The sequence below is a fragment of the Agelaius tricolor genome, unplaced genomic scaffold (assembly GCF_023055355.1).
Source record: "Agelaius tricolor isolate 1412-34295 unplaced genomic scaffold, bAgeTri1.0.p SCAF_6, whole genome shotgun sequence".
In the NCBI taxonomy this organism is placed as follows: Eukaryota; Metazoa; Chordata; class Aves; order Passeriformes; family Icteridae; genus Agelaius; species Agelaius tricolor.
The window spans coordinates 12775139-12792555 of NW_027269266.1; the positions used below are offsets into that span (position 1 = coordinate 12775139).

At 38.9% G+C, this 17417-nt stretch overlaps 1 protein-coding gene across 8 annotated transcripts in view; it reads left to right on the forward strand.

Moving 5' to 3' along the window:
- The first annotated feature begins 284 nt into the window (after positions 1 to 284).
- Positions 285 to 17417, forward strand: part of ZNF438 (zinc finger protein 438) — a 50667-nt gene continuing 33534 nt past the window's right edge. For 4 of the 8 annotated variants that reach the window (XM_071428720.1, XM_071428724.1, XM_071428723.1 and 1 more), the window contains exons 1-3: positions 285 to 402; positions 2479 to 2560; positions 3045 to 3098. The gene's annotated coding sequence lies outside the window, so the exon portion shown is untranslated. The other 4 variants (XM_071428721.1, XM_071428725.1, XM_071428727.1 and 1 more) reach the window with 2 other exon arrangements.

Below are 17417 nucleotides of genomic sequence, written 5' to 3' on the forward strand. Positions count from 1 at the left end.
GCGCCCCCTCTGACCCAGTGCTTTCAAGTCTCTTACGCTTATTTTCCAGCACAATTCCTGTACTTTTTAAAGATTCCTTTTTCTGCCTTGCCCCCCAAAACCCCCTATCCCACTGCCTGACAACCATCACTTTCGGGGAGCGGCTGGGAGCGCAGCTCTCCCCCGCCAGCGGCTGCCTGGGACGGGGAGGGAAGGCCTCACTCAGCACAGCGCTGCCCGAGGCCGCAGCCCCGCATCCCCGGGGCAGCGCCGCCGAGGCCCGAGCGCAGAACCAGCCCCGGCCCCGCCGCCCCATTCGGTCCGACAGCGCCCGCCCGCCGGCGGCCCCGCCCCTGCGCCTTCCCGCGGGGTGACGCCGCCGCCCCGCGCCGCGGAGGCGGGACCCGGGCACGGCGGGTGTTCGTAAGTTCCTTCCCCCCGCGGCGGTGGGGCCGCGGCCCGGGCTGGGGGCGGGCGGCGTCGGGGCGCGGCTGTCCCGCTCCCTGCCCGCCTGCGGAGCCGGCTGGCGGCGCGGGGCCGGGAAGCAAGAGGCGGAGGGGTGGCGGCTCCCGGCGGGGCGGGCGCCTCCTCCGGCCCTCACTCGGTGAGCCCGAGGGGTTTCTCTCCGGAGCTCCGCGCCTGCGGGGCCCTTGGCTCGCCCTGGTACGGCACGGCTGGTCCCGCTGCTCGGCCGAGGGGCGCGGTGGGCTCGGCAGCGTCCCCCGGGCCGCCGAGGTGTGTGCGGGGCCCGCCCGGCTCCCGCTGCCGGAGCCCGGGAGCGGCGGTGCGGGGCCTGCGGCGCTCGGCCGGGGGCGCCGTGCGAGCCCGGAGCCAGCGCAGCCAGCCCAGGGGTGCCACGGTCCGGCCGGGGGGTGCCACAGCCCGGCCCTGGGTATCAGCCCCGCGGGTGCGGAAACTGCGAGAGGGCGTGACTGCTGTTGCCGGTTCTGATGTTGTAATAAAGACCTGCAGAAAGGCCGCGTGTGACCGCTTCCTACGAGTCACGATGGTTGCTTGTACGGCTCACGCTTTTGCAGTGGTGGCCATAGAGCGTGAGCTCGGTGAGGGGTGGCAGTGAGTGCCTCCAGGTTCTGGGGCAGCGTTTGGCTCCCCTGCTGTCCCTGCCAGCGCGAGTCAGAGCTGTGCGCCCAGCTCTTGACTCCAGGCCTGAGCGATGTTTCATAACCGTGCTGCTGCTTCCATAAAAGTACAAATACGATGCGCAGCCCTCTCGGGCTCCTTACGGTTTGGAAGGGACTGACGGCCAAAGGCGTTTTGTCCTGTGGTTGCAGAAGTGGATGCAGCAAATGGGTGTAGTGTTTGTGTGCAACTTGCTGAGGCCTGTCGGCTTATGAATCCTTTGGAACTTTTAATAATGACATCAGGAACAAATCCCAGGTTCCAAGTAATCAGATGTGTCTGGCATAGATAATACAAGGAGGGAAGCATTTTAAAGCCGCATAAAAGAGTTTTCAGAAGACTGTGTGAATGTCTACAGCGTGCAGATTTGAAACGATATGAAAGAGAGACTTGTTTCAATTTATTTTGCCCAAAAGTCATGCTCTATTAAAAGGTTTACATACTTCTACACCTAAACTAAAATTGATGTGGTATGTCTTGTGCTCACTTCCTTTCTTCTCCAACATAACTGTTGTTGAAGCTTTTTAATGTGTATTAAGGTCTCAGTCAACAGCCTAGCTCTTAAATGCTGTATAGTTAAGCTAATTATAGTCTTGAGTTTTCTCGTACTAATTTATTTGAACCTGTAATATGCCATTAAAAGTGGTCTTTCATGTTATTATTCCTTAATAAAAAGGAAAGAGGAGGATAACATTGGGTAAACGCACAGCTTCCTTGGATCACAGTAGTTTATTGCAGTTTCTTTCCTCGCAGAACTATTCAGCAATCAAAATACTGAGCTGTGGTTCTTGTTTTTGTTTGTTTTTTCAATAACTTGATTGTAGCTAGTTATTTTTAGTAATAGTTTAACCTAATCTTTTTCAAAGTTACTTTTTTGTAAAGCAAAATACATCGGGTATGAGTGCATTTTTTTCTGTTTCAGTAGCTAGAAGAATTGGATATTTTCCATCTTAGAGTTTGTCAAAGGACAGAAAGGAAAAGGGAGAAATAAAGTGTATGACAAGTCATATATTTAAAATATTTTTCATAATGATCTATTGTTCTTAGCATTTAATTCTAAAGATATTTTTGGGTAATGATAACTGGAAGATCAGAAGAAAACCAGCACTATGCAAATGCTTTTAGCTTTTGAGCAGGCTATTAAAGAAATAGATTGGGATAGCTGAAGTTGTAATTGAAGTGTTTTTCAAAGCATTTAATGAAGAAAATACTGGTTTCTTATGTTTCCTGCATCTTATTTGTGAGTGAGAATATCAGAACTAGCAATGATGGGGAGAGCATATATGAGATATTTCTGACTTTCTCACTGAAGCCTTAGAAATGTGTAGTGATTGTCACACATATGTTTTTGATGTACAGGTTCAAGGATTATGTTGTGCTAGGTGGGAGGAGTGTTCTTCATCAGTGACTTGGACTGTTTCAAGCATTTTTATGTGCACAGGTAAAACATTTATAGAAGTGGTTTAATGTTTTAAATGTCTGTATGAAACTGGTGATGGTTTTATGTATTTATTTGCACCTAAGGAGGTAGATGGTGTCAGGTCAAAGTGAAATAGCCAAGTGTTGAATGTAGAACTTGAATTGGAAGCTGACTGGAAATATTGCTGCAGTTGCAAATAAAGAAAATTCAGAACTTTAAAAGTGCATGGAAAAATCAGAAATGTATGAACTCTCATCAGTTATTTTAGCAATATTTATTCAGATATTTATTATTGTAATCTGTAGTCTAAAGTCCTGTTAATGTATGGTATACCCAAGAGGAGATGCTGTTGTATTGTGGGTAAACATGTTTTATTAGAATTTTATTCACTGTTTCTTAAAATGTTTATCTTTTCTATTAAATACGATTTTCTGTCCTTTGCTAATATATTTCCTGAGATATTGGAACTTTCTGGTTTTGTTTGTTTTTTATTTCCTTGAAATAGGAATTAAGATGGATGAAATGTTTCATTGGTCATAGCAGCAGCAGGACAAATAAGGTGGGTATGTTGAAAGATTACAGTAATATCTTTACAGAGTGTTTTAGATTTTGATTTTGTGTCCATTGAACACAAAGACAGTTTTTGCCTCTGTGTTTGAGTTGCTGTTTCTCTGCCCATTTGAAATTCTTTAAGGTCATTGAGGGTATATTCCATTGGGCTTGTACTCCAGTGAAACTGATTGTTTTTATAATTTCCATAAAAGATATTAGTGGTTCAGCAGCAGGAAAGTATGTTTTGATGCTCATCCTTACTTGCAGTCAAGACAAGACATGGGCCTTATTTGCTAAGTCTTAATACTCCATGTTGGTGTTTTAATTCACTTACAGAGATCCAGAACACGTTTTACTTAAAAAGATTTTTTTTAAAACAAATTTAAAACATGACCACATATTTTTACAAGACTGACATTGGCAAATAAGAGAAACAGTGCTGATTGAGTAATAATTGAGCTCTTTCTCATGGAGTATATTTGCATGTTTTTGTCAAAATTAAATGAATTACAGACTTCTTCACAATGTAACCACCATTAAATTACATGACAGAGATCTTTATTTTTTTAAATTTTTTTTAATTTTAAAAATAAAAAGTTGTGGGTTGTTTTTTAAATTTCTTTTTTTTCTTGTGCTGATATAATAAAGAGATTCTTGCTGCCAGCTTAAAATGGCATTTTGAGAATGCTGTTCTTTTGTATTGTATTTGCTCTGTGACTGTTGGTCTTGTGACCTCATGAAACCACAGAACAACTGGGTCAAAACCATTCTATTAAAATATCATGAAGTGTGATATTTGCTAATTGTGTCTTTGACTTATTGTATTATAGTACTGTATTTTCTGGTATTAGTTTGTCCCTAATTGTCTGGTTAAACCTAGTGTCAGTGGTATTCAAGCATTACTGTTTTAAAGGCCTGATTTCATGGGTATTTATAGTGTAATTGAATGTTGTAGGAAAGTTAGCGTGGTTTGTGTAGCAATACATTGTAGTCTGATAACTCTTCCAGTCAATATCAAGAACATAATCAAACCACCATAAACCTCACTGTGGTAGAACTGTACTGTGTATTGAACAAGGATGTGAAAGGGCATCAATTAAGGAAAGACTGTCTTTGCTTTGTCACTTCAGTCTTTTACCATTTTAGGAAGGAATGTTTTCCTCACCTAAACTGTGCACTGTCCTTTTTCTCTTTGGTTCTTTTCTTGCATCTTTTTGAAGGCTATGCAATACTGAAAGCCTTGTTTGAAGGGAGCTGGCTGGTGTCCTCATGCCAGAAGAAGTTTAGTACTTAGCTGTTAGTTCACCTTGAATTGTTGCACAGATGGAAAGGAAAGAATGTAATCAACTCAGTCCATCTTTCAGAATTGTAATACATTGTGGTCAGTTCATTTGTGGTTAAACTTTTATTTTTGCAGAATAATGAGATTTTTTTTTCATGGAATCATATAAAGAGTAAAATTATGGAGTATTGAATCATAAACATGCTTTTTTTTTGAAGTGTGACTTTTACTTTTAGAGGCTGCTGTAGGACGTTCATTTCTGTGTATGCATCATGTTTCATTCTGTGGCTTAGCAGTTTATTGTTTTTTAGAAAGTCTAAATCCAGGATTGTTAGTTTAGAAAAAGTGTCATGGTTAATGCCAAGAAGAGGTCATGTGGTGAGCTTCAGAGCTGGGCTGTTTCAGCCCTGCTGAAGAGCCTCAGTCACAGCAAGTCACTGGGGAGACAGGAGAATTCTTGTGGCTCACTTGGGTATTTGCAGGTGCTAAAGAGATGGAAAAGCAGCTTGGAAAATTTGTTGGATGGGTAAAGGAGTTATGGGGAAAGAAACAACTTCTGGGAGACTTACTAGGATCTATCACTGAAATTGGTTTGGGATATTAGCTTGGTTGTAAGTTATAGTTCCAGGGAATATTTTTGCTGTTCAAGTGTGAGTGGCAGAGCAGTCAGAGCTGTGTTCCCATACTCAGTCTTTTTCATGAAGCCCTTTGTTGCCAGTAGCTGAATGCTGAAATGTATGTAGGAATTATTTAATGGTTTTACATGACCTCAAAGCAGAAACCAAATCAAAAATCCCCTCAAAGGTGCACTATTCAGCTGAATAGGACAATTGCAAGGGACTTTGTCTCTTCTTCAAAGGATCTTTCTCTTGGGTTAGCACTGTGAAAATGGTGTATGGTGACAAATTACAGCTTAGACTGATGTCATTGCTGTTACACCTGTGCTTCTTTGCCACTTCTCTTATATGTATGTTTATATGTGTGGTTATTTGGGATGAACTGTAGAAAATAGGGATTTTACAAAAAATTTTACTGATTTTTATAGTTTTGAGCACACTTCAGTCTTCTGCTGAATGACATAGAACTTAATTCTGGTGGATTTTTTTGGCCATGACTGGTTGGCCTCCTAAGGGAGACTGCAGTCTGCTGATTGTGAGGGTGTGTGATCTCAGGTTTATATCAGGCTGTCCTTTCAAAGAGTGCTACGTACACCAAGACATGAAGTTTTGACAGTTTTTGCTCTTCCTTAGCTCAATCAAAACAGAACTGCTGGTGGAGAAATAAGATAGATCCATGTTTTTAGGAAGCAGGGCAGTAAAGCTGAACTACCCAATGTTGGTCTCTGCTAATCATGTGCAGTGTCTTAAAGATAAAACTATACAACCCCTCTAAATACTGTTAGGGAATTGAAAAGGATCAGTCTATAGAAACCTGCATAGTCCTGTTGTGTATGTAAGTGTAGTACTCTGTGTGTGATGAATCAAGCACTTGGAAGTTAGCAGCCTGCCAGTAAATTAATATGGATGTTCAGTGGGTTGCATTGCTTTTGTCATCAACAGGTTTTGAGGCTTTACCAAAGCAGGAAAACAAATCAGTATTGGATTTAGAAGAAAGGAACTGTTCTATATTACAGGACTCAAATGGAGACCACCCAAATGCCTTCAGCTGGTTTTTGTTATTTTCACAAATAGTTTGTTCTTTTAGCAGAGTGTTTAAGAACAGAGAGTCAGGTCAATCGCTCTATTATTATTTTCCCTAAACAGCAATATTAAGCAAACTTTAAAATATTGTTCATCATTGAGAAAAAAAAGTCTTATAGATTCTCTTGGTTTTTTTTAGCTTCCAGAGAAAAATAGTGATAGGCTGTTGTGATTTCAAATCTTCAGATTATAAATGTAATGCACTGTGTTTTTGGAAACTTTTTGTAGTTTTAGCTGGATTGTACCTTGTAAGGGCCAGTATAGTATCTATTAGATTTTATGGAGTTTAGCAAGTTAATTCAGAGATGTTATATATTTTCCATAGTTCTGGTAGAATAAGTAGGATGCAGAATATTCTTGTCCTCCATAGTATGATTTATCTTTTCTATTACAGTCTTAGTAAAAAATACAGCAGACCTACCCTTTGAAAAATTGACTTGTTTTTGTGCCAAAGCACGCTTGGTTCCTCATTGAAGACCTAAAAGCAAACAGTCCTGGGCAGTTACCTTTGCTTAGTGTATATTTGTGTTCTCCTGTAAACCAGCGATTTTCTTTCTGGGAGGGTACCCTGATAGGCAAATGACAAAGATTTGCAGTCTGTAATTGGTGAGTTACAAAGAATAAATTATGCTGAAGACAAAAAAGCAAGCACTGCCTGGCCCCAAATGATGTCTTGGCATATTACTAATGCCACATACTCAAAGTAGGGGACTGTGTGTTAAAAATCTTGTTTTTTCTCTTTACTTCTGATACCTGTGTTCATACTTGCAATCAAACTAAACAAAGTGTGATGGAGTATAAAATGCTGTGGTAAAAATCAGTATCTTACTGTCATACAGCATGTCATCACAGTGGATGTGGTGCTGGATGCCTCTAAAAAGGATGTAGAGAAGAAGGGAATCAGTGAAGAGTCTAAAAAAGGAATCTGTGGGGATGGAAATTTGCTTTTATAAAGATAAATTGGAAAAAAAAGAAGAGATTGTTCAGCCTTTGAAAGGCAGTGAATATGAAGAAGTATAACACAAGTACACAGAAAGATGAATTGTTTGAGAAGTAACTCAAAACTGTTGATTTTTTGGTTCATGCTCTAGGAATAAGGGGACATTCTGTAAAATTTGGGTGACAAAGTGAGAAAGGAAACTTGAGAAAGGATCTATTTCTTAATAAACCGGTAAGACTGAGCTCTGCAGTCTAGGGATAATTTTAATTTAGAAAAATTCTAATGAAATTGAATGAGTTAGAATGCAAGAGTATTTACACAGGCTCAGGTTACCTTTTCTTCTAAAATAATATAATCCCTCACTTGCAAAATTATTTTTTCCATCATGAGTCTTAATAAAGCTCATCTAAAAACCATGTGTTGATGGTGTGAGTGAAGGAATTAAGTCTATCCCTAGTTTGTTTATGGGAGAAAGAATTACAGCATCTGTAATTTGTTTGCTCTCTTTCCCTGTATTGGGTTATATCTAGGGGAGATACCCACTAGGCAATATGTCTAGTTCTCTTGGTAGGATGCACTGATTTACTTTGTTTCTCTTGTAGATGTGGATATTGGAGAAGAGATTTTGGGGATTAACATCAGGGTCCTCATGAAGTTGGCAAGAATTTACGTAGGCCAGTTGTTTGTGTGACTTGCTGCTTGTGAGACACTGCTCTGTTCAGCTTTGATTTTTCTATTGCCTGGGCTCGTGCATGAAGTTGGTGTTCCTGCAGTAATTTAATTCGAGTCAGTACACAAGTTTGTTCTGTACCTAGAGTGATGGAATATTTTGGGAGGATGAAATGAGCTAACGCTGGCCTTCTGTGTCAGCCTGCCAACTCCCAGCAAGTATGTAAAAAGTCATAAAAATAGCAGTGGGGGTATCTTAATTAAATGAGCATGCTTGTCGCTTTGCCAGTCTTTTCTCTTGGCATGGTTCAAGTCCTAGAAACTGTTTGCTTTCAGTCTCTATCAAACTCAAATATAAAACTCTGTCATAAAAGCATCGGGAGCAGTGTTCAACAGAAAAAGACTGCAGAATCGGCTTTTTCTCATTCCCACTTAAATGCCCTTTTCTCTCTGTTTAGTGCAGGCTGCAGTTTTTACTTTTGGTGTGTTTAGCAGCAGATTGAGTTAAATTTGTTGTATTTGGCTCTAGAGCAGCAAAGAGCAGATGTCATGGAGGTGCCATGACAGGAATAAAAAAATCCAGAAGGCTTGTGGGAATTTGGGGGTGAGAGGGAAGTCTTCCTCCTATTTTTTCCATGCTAGAATCTGTATTATAACATTTAGAGCTGGCATGCAGTTCAAAACTTGCCGTGCTGCAAGGGTTGATGCACTGACGCAGACATTCTTTCCCACAGCTCAAATTATGGAAACAGAGTTTATTTATAAAATAAAACATGCCTGTGAAATTATAATTGATACCTTAATTACAGGGAACTTGCCTGAAGGATGGTAACTTAGCAATCCGTGGGACATTTTCCTGGCTTAGAATAGCCACGATTTATACTGAAACATTTTCTCTGCGTGAATCCTAGAAATGGAATTCCCCTGTCAAGGCAGAAAAACTTCAGTAACTGAGAGGTACTCTGCCAGGGATGATAAGTCTAAAGTAACAGTCAACTTTTAAATGTTATTTAGGGTTGGAACATCTGAAAAGCAAACTTTGCTATTCTGGATTTTCACTACTCGAAAAATACACATTTAAAAGCCACTGCTGCATGTTGCCATTCTTTACATAATCAGGTGGGTCCCAGATGTATGTGGGATCCTGGAGAAATTTCTTGCTTTGGGTTTTTTCTTTTCACTTTTGTAGATTATCATAATGCTCTGAAAGTCAGTGGTGGCTTCTTCTTTCTTTAAATCTTACCTCATTAAGGGCCATTTCTGAAAATACTTGATGTGGTTTGTTAGGTAGCAGCCTGATTGCTTGTTTGTCTTTCTTTCTCACATCTTTATTTTTCATTCACCACCTACTTGCACTGCAAGAGTATATATTGCCACAGTATAGTTTATAGAAACATAAACATGATGTAATTTATGTCATATTTACATAATTTTGATTGCATGTTGCTGTATTTGAAAATTGTGCCAATTCTCTGTTGTTGTATGTGTAGAATGATGTACTTGATAATTTCTGGAGGAATTTTTTTTTTTCTGTGAGGAAAAAGTTTTATTTACACAGTGATCTAGAGGGGAGGACAGTAATAAATGTACTTTTCCTTGAGATGGTACTCACTGATCTTGTATTAGTGTTTTAGTAAACCACATTGACTCCTGCTTTGGGACTTCTATTCTGTTGCTGAAGCTGAAATCTTGTCTAGCTCTTATAATTTGCTGGGGAGATGGAATTTGAAATAAAAGGAATATACGCTATTGTGCATTTAATAAGGATATGAAGTCTGACTTAATTTTAAAAAGCAATTGGTATAGTGGGGTCGCTTGACAGAAGCATCATATGTGTAAGGTATATAATGTACATGCTCTGTTCTCTACAAAGTGCTGGGCAGAGTGTGCTGCTGTGCAGGTTTGAGAAAAAACCTTCCCATGTCTTTTGTTGAAGAAAAATGTCAGTGCACTACTAAAAGAGCACAGGTCTAACTTGCCTGTTGGCTGTAACATGTTGAGTTTCTTGGTTAGACAGCTGATTTCAGTGACTTGAAAGTGACAGGCCTGGGGATAATTGTGGTCGGAGCTGCTCCAAGAGGATTGAGTGAAGCCTTCTGGATTTCCTTAAAGATAAGGAAGCAGGTTTGATCAACAGCTGCTGGGAGGGTTTTTCACACACTCAGTCTAGTCCAGTGCAGGATGTTTCACCTCTGACCAGTTTAGAGCATGTACTGCCTAAGGTGAGCTGGTGAAACTAACAGTTTTGGTGTGTTTGATTAGCATCATTTATGTTTGCTCTGAAGTTAATTTCCTACAGCTATTTTTCACCTTGTTGTCAAATTTCTTTGTGTCAGAAGGACTTCATGACCACATTAAAAAAGTTAGAAAAATGATTATGTTTTGGATTCTGTATTTAAAGACTGTGTTCTAGAGGATTTAAGTAATTAAGTATTTGTAAGGTTTCTTTTACATGATAAGGTTTTGCTTCAAAAGAAGCATGAAACTGTAGAGTGTTTAGGCTAGATCAAGGTTTTACCTGTTTTATTTTTCTTTTAATGATTTCATGCAAGTGTCAAACCTACAGAAATGTACTAGCATGGTTTGAAGATAGCTGGGTATTGTGAGGAGAGCTGGTCTAGGGTGTTATTAAGGTATAATTGATCTAATTCACTGCAAAAGTTTTGAAACCTTTTTGAAGGTGTTTTTTGCATCTAAAAATCTTCAAATATTTGGTATAAAATATTGCTGTTTATTGGAAAGTGAAATTTCTGTTTGATTTTGAAAGAAAGCTTTGTTCATGTTCAAGATAAAAGTGGACCAAACTTGCTTTTCTTTTTCAATTTTAAAATTATTCTACACTTACAGAAATGTAGATACCTTTGAAAGATTTAGCTGATCAGCTTTTGAGAAGCATAAAAATTCCTTAGATTAATAATAACGCTAACAAAATTGATGGAAACTCCTGAATATACAACTGGTTTGCTCTGGTTAAGTCTCTTCCTGTTCTAGGAAGCTGTTCATTTTGGAAAAGCAAAAAATAAACAATATAAAAATCTTACTTATATAGTTAGTTAAAACCCATTATTCTGCAACTGTTATTCCCATAGTTGTGGAATAATGTGTTTTAATTTGACCATCATCAAAAATGCAAGTCAAGGAAAAAGAATAATGTATTGATGGTAATATCTACAAATTCATAAAGCATCTTTCTCCTAGAAAACAAAATGTAAAAAAATAATTTGTGAAGTGGTCTGTACCTATAGACTATTGCAAGTATTCTATCAGGAGAATAGGACAGGCTAAGTATCCTGAGCCTTATTTAACCCTGAGGGATTTCAGTGATGAGAGATGTAATTAACTTGGGCATGTGAGCCTTTTTTTTGTCAAAGTGGAATTAAGTTTTAAAGTGTTCAATAATGAAAACTATTTATTTGAATTCTCTTCATATTATTTCAAACATGAAACACTAGAAAGACCATTTCCAAAATATTTATTAATAATTGCAAAATTAATAGATAAACCTAAAGAGTTCATAGATGTTAGTAATGGTTGAGAGAGAATAGAGCCATGCTTGCCTGATGGAGGATATTTACAGAGAATGGTTTCAGGTTTTCTTTACTGGCCTCTCTCTCTCCAAGACTTGTGGGTCACTGGTGTGGTTAACTGATAATTCAGTTTTTGGTAATTATCTTTAGAAAGCTGCTCTGGATTGGGAAGGATAAAATGTTTAATGTGTATATTTGCAGTGTGGAAGGCACTGGGTGGGAATATTAATTCATGTTAGGTTGGCTGATTGTAGATGTCCCCAGAAGAGGAAGTTTTAAATTTCTATTCTATTTCTAGTCATATTACAATTAACTGTATTTAGAAGCATAGTAATTTTCAAAGCTAGTATCTTTGGAATTCACTTTTTCATTACAAAGTGGTTTCACAGGCCCAAAATATGACATTTTTTACTTTAAGGATTTTAAAGTTGATTACATTTCTTTCTAGTAATAAGGTGAATGCCAGTAACCTCCCAATTAAAGAGCATTACTTGTAGCAGTACACTAGAACTGTGGAATATCCTGAGTTGGAAGGGCTTACAAGGATCACTGGGTTCAACTCCTACAAGTTTTCAGATACAAATTCTGCAGAAGTTTCACAAAGAGCAGATGTGGCTAGGTGGAAAATGTTGATTTGCAAAGGAATCCTGTGCAGTGCCCAGTGTTGTGAGCCACAGTGCTGCTTCAGGGTGCAGCAGATGAGTCAGTTGCAAATTCCTCATGAGAGGAATGCTCAGATTCTGATGTGCTGCCTACACTTGGGAGGTGCAGGGAACCCTTCCCGTGGCCGCTGCCACCAACGCCTTTGCACAGTAATAGCCCTTGTAGGCAGCTCCTGCCTTCTGACAGACTGCAGTCAGCTCACCTGGCTGAAAATAGGCTGTGGTTTTAAACACATTGAACTGAAAAAAACCACATTCTGTCACTGGGGGGATTTTTGCTTCACATGTACAAGTCCTTTGAAAACAGAATATCTTGCAACAATATTGAAATGGTTTTCTCTGACTGATGAACAAACAGAACACAGTGTTATCTGCTGTGGATAGATTCATGTTGCATTTATAGCTATTGAAAAACTAGTGGCTCATCCACTACTGCAGCTTTTTTGGCTAACATCTTGTTTGAATACTGTACTGCTAAATCTTTAATCTGCTGTGGAGACAGACAAATTTAGGAGCAGTGACTTTAATCTTTGAAGAACGTGTATTGACTGGGAAAGCTAGTTCAGTTTATTTTTGCAAATCACCAACCCTTAGAAGTGGGATTAAGTTTAGTGCAGGAGAAGATGGAACTTTCCCTTTGTCTCCAGAGTGAGGTCACAGTGCTTGTCTCTTTTCAGCTTCCATCTCAGTAAAATAATAGAAAATATAATAGTTTCATGCTTCAGTTTTATCTCCTGAAGAATGGGAGTTATGGTTACTTGTGCAGGCTGTAATGTCAGCAATTACTTCTTGTCCTTGTTGCTTCTTTACTGCGCTGTCTCTGCCCTATTTGCATACCTGTAGTTGAAATTCTCATGTGCTGCCTTTGTATTTTCTTCTTTTTTTGCCCCTTGATGTTATTTATTTAGAGATTCCACTGAGCAGGTAGCTGAGTAGACTTCAGCCGTGCAGGAATTGGTTGTGCATGTGGCTTTAGTGATGGCAAAATCCCACCCACCTTAGATGTGAAGGCAAGGAAAAGGAAACAAAACATAATCCAACAGATGAGATGAGAAAAGAAAGGCTTTGGTAGTAAAGGAAGGTAGAAGGAAACACCTGAGTCACAAGGTTGGAAGAAAAGAAGCTAAAGTGATACACTGGTTTTGGTACTGCAATCTGTCATGATACTGTTCTGATTTGTAATTTTAAGAATAGCTAAAGAGGTGTGTTGCTTAAATAAGGCAATTCACTGATTTTTTTTAAATTGTAAAAGTATCTTTTAATCCCATTTTTCAATAGAGCAGATACACACTAGGAGTCATTTTAGGGGAGTATATTTTTGTTTATTGAGGATAGGTTTATGGTAATTTTAATCAATAAATTAATAAAAACAGTAGTGCTTGATTGCTTTATTGCTTATCTCTTATCTGACTGGGGTTATGTACAGCATTATGTCTTGGTAGATTTGAAAGAATGCTATTTTCCTTATTGAGTAGCTTAAGAAAAAAATCTCGTCTCACTAAAATGGATCCCAGTTCTGTGTGAAGGACAGGCATGTGATCACTGTTCACTTTCCAATATCCCACTTGAAGGCTTTCTAACTCAACTGAACTACAGTCAGGTCACTCAAATTCCCCCATGTCCCTAAAGAATAGAGATTGTTTCACCAGCAAATACATGGAATACTTTGAGCCCATTCTGCTGAGTTACGGGGTTTATTTCAGAATTTGGGAGATTAATTTTTAGGGAACAGGTAACTGAGAGAGTTAGCATTCTTGTTTGAATAATGCCCTATATATTTTGGACAGAGATTTTCTTGACTAAATAAGAACAAGAGATTTGACCATCTTCTAAAGGGGGCACTGTTTGGTCAGCGTAAACTTAAGAGAAAATTCCAGAAGAGACAACTGACCGTTCTTGTGTGATGTTTGCAACTTTTTCATGTTTCTTCTGGGCTTTAATTATACTGCATATACATGGCAAGAAGAAAGACCAGGGGTTTTGTTCTTTTCATGGAGGTGTAGCTTTACCACATCGTTGGGAATTTATAGCCTAGTAATACATAGTGTATTTTCCATTCCTGCATTTTGCAATTGGTTTGTGCAGCCTTATAGTCTGGCAGCTGAGAGCTCACTTTTTCATGATTTTTTTTGGCAGGAAAGGGTTACTGTTCACATTTCCTGTGTAATTCCTTCTGATCTTGCTGGGCTGTAATTACTTTCTTGATGTTAAACATTCCCAGGCTCCTATAACCTTCTAGCCTGCTTGCACTGGCTAAGTTTGTCCCAGGTGATCATGTGGGCGAACCTCCTGTTTTTGAGGATAAAAATCTCTCCTTCCTGTGTAAGATAGGCTACATACTCATTGCTTTGCTGTGCAATCCCAAGAGAAATCTTTTAAAAAATAATAATAAGGTAGCACATCACTCTTTTAGAGTCAGACTTAGCAGCCAAAATACATCACAAATCAAGTGTGTGGGTTAAGAATTTGCTGAATCTTGGTTGAATGACTGCGAGTTCACATTGAAGATTATTTTTTCTTAATACATTTGGAAAATAGGTTGTGATATAAAAAAGACAGATTTTTGACTGTAGCTTCTTACTTTTGACCATATAATTGGCAAATCTTTTTAAGCTTGTTTGAATGTAGAACTACTTAGCTGAGCCTTCAGGAATCTTTTCTTTTGAATTCTTTGCAGTAGCAGCATATTAAAAAAAAAAAAAAAAAGAAAAACCCAGAATCTTACTCAGTTCTGTCTTTCTTATATAGTTCAGTTATCCTGAGTTTCTTCTGATTTTCAATTTTAGTATATAAACACTAAACCCAAGGTATTATTTTGTTTTTAAATAGAAGTGACTGTATACTACTGAAAAATGTTGACTTCAGAGGTGTGGGAACTGAAGTGTTCTGTTCTGCAAAGGCACCAAAAGGTTTTCTGTGCTGCTCTTCAGCTTTAATGTGGAGGAGACACCTGTAAGAATGTGAGTGAAGTTTGTTTTCCATGACCTTTATGCTGTTTTCTCACAGTGCCAAGAAAGATGAAAGGTTGTGATGGCAGGGTTTTTTTAGGGTGTGAGGAGTTGTAATGTGCTGATACATTGACACTGGTGAATGTTGGGTTAGTTTTGTGTTTCTTTTTTTTTTTTTACTGACAATATCAGAGAAAGTAGTTGGAAGTTCTGTGCTCTATTGGTTCAAGAAGTAGCCTGAATTTTGATACTTCAGTTAAGAGCAATTTCATTATCTTATTATTCTGTTATAGGTAACTTTTCTGTCATAATCCTAGTCTTACTTACTCGTGCATTTAATTGGCTGCTTTGTGAGATTCTCAGACTGTAAGTAATTCTATTTTGTTTAGCTGTATTATTGTACTTGCAGCACAGATACTCAGCAGTGTTCCCAGTAACCGACTGACTGAAGTCTTGTGAATGTGTAACTGTGAGCTCAATGGGGATTATATGATTATACCTGGAAGAAAATGGTTTGTAGGTAATAAATGGTATTGGTTTGAGCCCTTTTCTTAATTTAATTCTCATGCACTCCAATGCCTGTGATTTACTGTATAAATAGAAATTAAAACAGCTGGCATGTGTGTTGTTGACTGTGCAGCAATGCTAGTGAACGATAGGAAGAATATATTTTAATGAAAATGTCTTTAATCTTTTCAGGAAGTCTTAAATTTGACGCCTTAGTTACAATTGGAATGCAGTCAGTATGCTGCCCAGTTCTTAATTGCATACTCCATCATGTAACTGGGAACATGGCTGTCAGATCTGTCTGGTTTTGTTGTTGAACCGGGTGTTCTTATGGGGTATTATTCAACATAGAGAAATCCAGTCCTGGCATAAAGTATTTGTACAGTAGTTATGTGAAAAAACCAATGAAGCACTAGGTGAGTATAACTGGTCAGAAAAGGATGCTGCTTGTAATTTCCAGTTACACAGTCATTTTATTGTGGACTGCTTGTCATCCTCAGATACTTGAGATTTGTTAGAAGACTTTGTATGAAGTGGGTTTACCTTTGCATATCCACTTGGGTATGTGTTCAACATATTGCAAGCATGATAGGCTTCTGTACAGCAGGGTAGTACTTTGTTTAAAGTTTTTTTTCCAAAACAGCTTGCTTTTGACTATAAATTATGAAAACACGGATGAATTTAGAGTTAGTTGAGAGGCAGACCCTCCTGAGGCCTGTTTTCCATCTCACAGGATGTATAGTTCATCTTACCATTCACTTTACCTGTTTAATTTTGCATCTGCTTAGATGAAGGCAGAGAAGAATTACTCACTATTTTGTAATTAAAGCTAACCTGTTTTGAATTTGTTTTGTAAAATACTTAGAATGTAACCAACCAGACTCTATTATGAATTTCACCTTCATGGTGGAAAGTACCCTGAGTGGTAATGAATTTTCTTCCATGAAAAATTTGTGGTTTCAGAGTCTATGTGAATTGCCTCTTGCTTTTTGTGTAGAAGTCATGTTACAGGATGTTAGCTGGTTCTGTTTATCCTCTGTGTGTGTGTCCATGTTGATCTAGTGATTTAACATAAAACTCTTGTGGACTTTGGTGTCTGTAATGTACTAGAGGTAGGGTGATGCAGATAGCTGTGATGCAGGGAAGAATTGGACCTAACCTTAAGTGTATTTAATGCAGAGAAAGAAACTCTGGTTTTAACATGCTGCTATAGAAATAAGGAATGATTTGTATTAGGGGAGCTTTTAAGCTTTCAGACAATGTAGTCAAATGTATTTTCATATTCAGAGTTGTTCTCTCTTAGGGAGGACATGTAAATTACTGTTGTGACAAAATGCATAAATGTGTCTAGGATTTGATAGTAATTAATTCATTTTACTTATCTAAGGATAGATTAAGTGCCTCAGTTTGGAACTGGCTATAAAAAGTAACATGTAAACAAATTTAACACACATCCGGTGTCACAGCACGTTTAGTAGAACTGAGAGCGCTTTGTTTTCAAATGCAGTGGTTTCTCACTTTCAGTGTTCACAAGCTGTTCAGTCACAGAGCTCCTCTTGACTGGATTTTTAAGGGCACATTTATCTCCATGGCTTTTTTGACTTGAACTCTATATACAGAGTCTTAAGTACTGCTAAAATGTTGATGAATTATGTTGTTTGCCATTGGTGCATAGAAAAAATCACAGAATACCCTGAGTTGGGAGAGTCCCACAAGGATCATCAAAGTCCAGCTCCTGGGCCTTCACAGGGCAGCCCCAAGAGTCACACCCTGTGCCTGAGAGCATTGTCCAAACACTTCTTCACCTCTGTTAGACTTGGTGAACATTTCCCTGGGGAGCTTGTTCCAGTGCCCAACCACCCTCTGGGTGAAGAACCTTTACTAATATTCAGCCTAAACCTTCCATGATGCAGCTTCAGGCCATTCCCTAAGGTCCTGTCACTGGTCACCAGAGAGAAGAGATCAGTGCCAGTCCCTCCCCTTATCTTCATGAGGAAACTGTAGACTGCTATAAGGTCTCCCTTCAGTCTCCTCCTGACCAAGGGACCTCAGCCACTCCTCACACCTCGAGCTTCCCCTCAAGGCCCTGCA